The following is a 5305-nucleotide window of genomic DNA, read 5'->3' on the forward strand; positions in this document are numbered from 1 at the left end:
GTGACGACATACGTCATCTGTGTTTCCACCGATCCCGCAGAAGAGGCAGCAAGGAAAAAAAACATCTCTAAAGAATTGCTCCCCGTGTTTGATAGAAAAAAACACAGTCATGACATCGAAGGACTGTACTGCGCCATGTGTCAAGTGAAAGTGTGAGTGCTGGACGTGGGGCCTGTACCCACTGGGTGGGTTACCAAATTTAACTCTCCAGCCACTTGTGGGGGACACTGTGGTGCTGTTTCCCTAGAAGCAGGGGCTGCTTTCATGCAGCTGACTGCTGATGTGACCCTCAGGCACACAGACCCCCTCCCCCGCCCCCAGCGGATCTAGGAGCAGAAGAGCACTTGTTTTCTTGGGGTGTCTCAGAGGAGTGCCTGTCCCCACCAGATCACAGGCCTGGTGAACTACCTGGGGTGCTTAGGGGCTTTGGGGACATAGTGGGTGGCATGAGAGGGAGGCCCAGTGGCTCAGGGCGGGATCCTAGCTTAGACTCCAGGCCTCAAACCCTGGCTCAGTGTGGCAGGGGTGGCTGAGGGACGGCGCCCCCACCCCAGGGGCACTGGTTCTCTCTGGGGCTGCTGCTGCGTCTTCCTGTCACTCTAGACTGAGGGGGCTCTGAGCCCCTCCTTTATCTGCACAGGTTGCTGACAGGCTGCTTCTCCCAAATTTTTCCTTCCAGGAGCGCAAAAGCCCAACACTGCTTTGCCTGCAAGAAATGCATCGCTGGGTTTGACCATCACTGCGAGTGGATGAACACCTGCATCGGGAGCAGGAATTACTGGTGAATGGCTGGGAGGGGGTGAAAGGGTAGGCAAAGGAGGGTCCTGAAGGGCAGAGGTCTGTGGGCTGGGGGCCTGGTGGGTTAGAGTGGGCACCAAGGGCAACAGTGGGCTGTGTTTCATTGTTCAGCATGGATGCCCTCAGGGTCTCCCTGTCTCCTTGTCTTCCAAAACATGTTTTATGGTGCAGACCTTGGACATGCTGTGAATGTGTCCTCGCAAAGTATATAGCTGGCGACCCTCCTTAGGAATGTACAGGAGCGGCCTCTGTACACATAACACAGACTGGGTTGTTGAGTTTTGACCAGCTGGCCTGGGTCCCCCTGCTCTCTGCCCGCCGGGGCGACCAGGCCCCGAGCACAGAGGATGTGGGCCGGGGTGCGTGCCAGGAGCAAGCAGCCATGGGCAGGAGGGGCTTCCTCTGTGAGGTCAGAGCGCAGGGCCCTGATGCGTACATGAGCCTCCCAAGCATGTGCCGTTGGCAGGCACAGAGCGTGCAGGTTTGCGGGCTGGCCTGCTGGGACTGAGAGCAGCTGGGGAGGCCGCGCACCGGCTGGCTGCCCTCCATGGCACTGCCCTGGCTTTCAAGTCCCTCCCGGGCCCCTGATAGGATCACTGCTGTTCTCACAGGGAATCTGTTCCACCGCAGTGGTCCCCACCTGAGTCCAGGCTGAGCCCCAAAGGCTCCTTTCGCATAATTCCAGAGCTGAAGAGGGGTGAGGTGGGGACCAAGGCTGTCCTGGCAGGAATAAGTGGGAGCAGGGAAAAGCAAACTGGCCGTGGGCAGGGGGCTGGGGACACCGTGGAATCTTGAGCCAAAGTTCTTGGTGGGCCCAGGCAGCTTGGGAGATAACACCCATCTCTGAGTCAGTTTAGCTTTGTGAGCTGGGGGTGGCCCCCTCCTTGCAGCTCCCTTGTGGGGATTCAATGGGATCCTGGTTCCATGCCGTGAGGCGATATAAGACTGCAGGTGTGGTCCTCAGTGGCCATGCACCAGTGATGTCCTCTAGAGCGCTGGGGAAAATGCTCAAAGGACAGAGAGCAGGAGAACCAAGGCCTGAGCTATGCCACGCACCCAGAGCAGCATTCAGGGTACTCAGGGTAGCCCGTGCCTTAGGGATGCTTAGGTACTTGTCCTGGGAGGCCGGGCCCCTTACTTCGTGAGGACGTACAGGCGCCGGTCACTGTGCTCTCAGGGCCACTGTCACCAGCTCTGAGCCATGTCTGCCCTTCCCACAGGTGGTTCTTCAGTCTTCTTCTCTCCACAGTAGCCTGGTTGCTGTGCATGGTGGCAATAGTCTTGGGCTCTTTTATCCACCAACTTGTGAACCCAGGTATGCTCCACACAGACCCCCACTATGGAAGTGCGTGCCGCTGCTTTCTGGTTTGCTTCCCCTCTGGTTTCTCGTGTGTCTTAGCCTCTCCCTCCAGCCTACTTCTCCTGGAATCAGTCTTCACTACTTCACCCACATGAGCCTTCAAGATTTTTCTCACACTTAATTTTTGGAAGCAGTGTGGTCAGGAGCATCACAGAGGACCATATGATAGAAATGTTCGTGGGTGGTGATGACAGCCTTCCAGTGCTACTTGAGAGTGGCTGGGGCAGAATGGACGGGGCCTGGGTGCTGCAGGCTTGTAGGCTTGCAGGACCAGGAGGGTGTTGGGGCTCAGACAGAGGGTCAGTCTATGTGACCTAGACAGAGTCACCCTCTCCCAGCCTCACCTACTGGATCCATAGAGAGTGATCATGATAGCACTGCTGAGAGAAGGGTGTGCAAAGGCATTTAGGTGGCATGGCACACACCTGGGTGAGGAGGAAGGGCTCACCTCTTTGGAGAGATGCTCATGTAGGTAGAGAGGTGCTCACCTTCGTAAGGAGGTGGTCATGTGGGTGAGGAGAAGAAGCTTACCTGGCCAGGAAGCTTGTCACCTCAGTAAAGATGTGGTCTGGGAAAAGAGAAAGGGATCATCTGGGCAGAGAGGTGGTCACTGGAGCAGGCAGGTACTCACCTGGGCAGGGATGTGGTCACTGGGCAGGGAGGTAATCACCTGGGCAGGTAGGTACCCACCTGGGCAGGAAGGTGGTCTGTCAGGCTGGCATTCCCTTCACCCTACCAGCTCTATCCCATGGTGCTTACGTGAAGGGAGGTCCTGCCATAACAACCAGTGCAAATTCTGTATGTCTTTCTTGTCTCCACAGACGTTGGCAGTCAGAACACGTGGCTGTGGTTTCTGCTCTCTTTTCATCCAAAGGCCAAGACCATAGTGTTGGCTATAATTGGGGCGATCGTGCTAGTGTTGGACCTCATCATCCTCCTGCCAATAGGGAGGCTGTTCATTCTGCACCTTTACCTAGGTACGTGCCCCCAAGCCCCTAGTCCACGTTGCCCAGTCTTTGCCCCCTCACGTTTACATGTGTCCTGAGGCAGGCTGCCCCTCAGATGGCCAGAAATGAGCTCCATGCCCAAAGGACAAACCGACATCCTGAGTGGTGGCAGGGCAAGTTCTGTTCCCAGAACTGCAGAAAACATGACAGACATTAAACAGTAGCGGGTTAACATGTTCAGAGGGATAACAAAGACCTATGAAGCAAGATGAGAAGACCATGGAAAGAGAGCAGGGTGATTGAGAAAAGCGCTGATCAGCAATCCTAACAATGAAAACATTCCACACCATGACAAGGTACCACTAGCCAGACTCTCTTCAGGAGACCTGTTAGTTTTTTCATGTCCACACGGCAGGGGCATGTGGCAGGCTCCATCGTATCCTTGAATAGGGAAGGGCATGGCTTCCCTGACACTGTGAAGCCTTTCTTGGGAAATCGGGATGGTTATTGCCTGTAGCCTCTGAGAGAAGGAGCTCGAGTGCGGGGACAACCCCAGCTGAGACAGAGGAGTGCACAGAGACAGTGCCCGAAGCGCTGTTGGCCAAGGCTCTTCCCAACGCTGCGGAGCGCACTGGTGGGGGTGGGTAGAGCAGATGGGGGATGGGGTCAAGGACACATTTTGAAAAGAGCGCCCCTTAGCAGGGTGTGCAGTAGCCTGGAGGTACACACTGGGCAGGCAAGCTACGCCTGGCACCTGCAGCAGCCATTCAGGACACAGGTGATTAGTTTACAGGGACAAGAGAACTGAACATGTACAGGATGGCCACCTGGGGACTTCAGTTTGAGTAGCCAAGAGGGTATTGGTGCCACGCTCATTGCAAGTGGGGCACCCAGGAGAGCTGGGACATTATTTACAGTAAATCGCAGCCACCGAAAAACACACACATTATTACCTCCCAGTGCTGTGAGTCAGGAGTCCAGCAGAGCTGAGCTGGGTCCTTTGGCCATGGATGGTTGGTGAGGCTCTGTCATGGTGCTAGTGGGGCCTCTGGTCGCATCTGCCTGGGTAGGACCCACTCAGGGCTCACCATCAGGTTGCCGGCAGGGTCAGCCCTTGTGAGTTGTTGGCCAGTGGCTTCCATCCGATCCTTGTCCCGTGCCTGTCCCCACATGTCGAGAATCTGGGAACATGGCAGTGACCAAATGAGGCTGAGAGAGAGGGCAGCAGGACGGAAGAAGCCCCTCTGGCCCAATCATGGAAGGGACGGCCCATTGCCTTTTCTGAAAGTCGCTAGGACAAGCCCCACTCCGAAGGACGAGGATGGAGTACACAAGGCAAGGAAGGATGCCCGGCGGTGGGCACTCCTGGGAACACGTGGGAAGCTGTTGGCAGTTGGATGCTCATTTTGAAGTTTCTGACAGGAACATCCTGATGAACCTTCAGAACATAAGTGGGAGTGAATGAAATTGTTGGCGAGGCTGAGAACCCCTAGGGATGTGGGCGACGTGGAGAGTGCCCAGGCAGAGGTGTCAAGAAAAGCCTCGTTCATGGAAAATGGAAGAGGAAGCGTCATGGGCGATATTGAGGAAGAGCAGGATTCTATAAATTACCTCTAGCTGATGTTGGAGGAAAAAACTGGTGGGCCTCCTTTTAATGCAAGCACTTCGCACTCTGGCTTCTAAGGTCCTCACCTGTGAAGTTTCAAGTTCTGTGCTGCGCCTTCCCTACTTTATCATTATGTCAGAGTTAAATGTTTTACGTAAAACATACTCCCAATAAGTGTGAGCTCTGGGAGACACACAGGGCATGCCTACAAGCTGATTTTGATGGTAATTGGGGAAACCCATGCAAAGGGATGAATATTTCCACTGGAATATACACAAGTGCAAGCATATATCCTGCCACAGTGACTCACGTTCAGCGTCAATGCGGAAGAACGCACTGAGAGCCAATGGAGTTAACGGAGAAAGATAAGTCAGGTCCAAACACAACCCAAGCCAAAGCACTTATGAAGACTGCCCAGGGAAGAGGTTGAGGTTCAGCTCCATGGAGCTCCCGGACCTGGGCGAGCATCCCTGCCGCATGGTGGTGCCAGCGTCTCAGCTCAATAAATAGCATGCGGCGCACAGCACTAGTCAGAGGTCCATGTTCACTTCGTGGGCTGTGAGCTAGGCAGTGCGGCCCCTGCGGGAATGGGCG

General features: G+C 55.2%; 1 long non-coding RNA gene across 1 annotated transcript; it reads left to right on the forward strand.

Annotated features, from left to right (window-relative positions):
* The first annotated feature begins 713 nt into the window (after nucleotides 1–713).
* Nucleotides 714–3129, forward strand: LOC150002041 (uncharacterized). The gene is made up of 3 exons (XR_016512962.1): nucleotides 714–781; nucleotides 2019–2113; nucleotides 2980–3129. It is a non-coding gene; the product is annotated as an uncharacterized LOC150002041 (long non-coding RNA).
* Nucleotides 3130–5305: the final 2176 nt, after the last annotated feature.

The sequence above is a fragment of the Furipterus horrens genome, unplaced genomic scaffold (assembly GCF_987537825.1).
Source record: "Furipterus horrens unplaced genomic scaffold, mFurHor1.1.pri manual_scaffold_9, whole genome shotgun sequence".
Classification (NCBI taxonomy): domain Eukaryota; kingdom Metazoa; phylum Chordata; class Mammalia; order Chiroptera; family Furipteridae; genus Furipterus; species Furipterus horrens.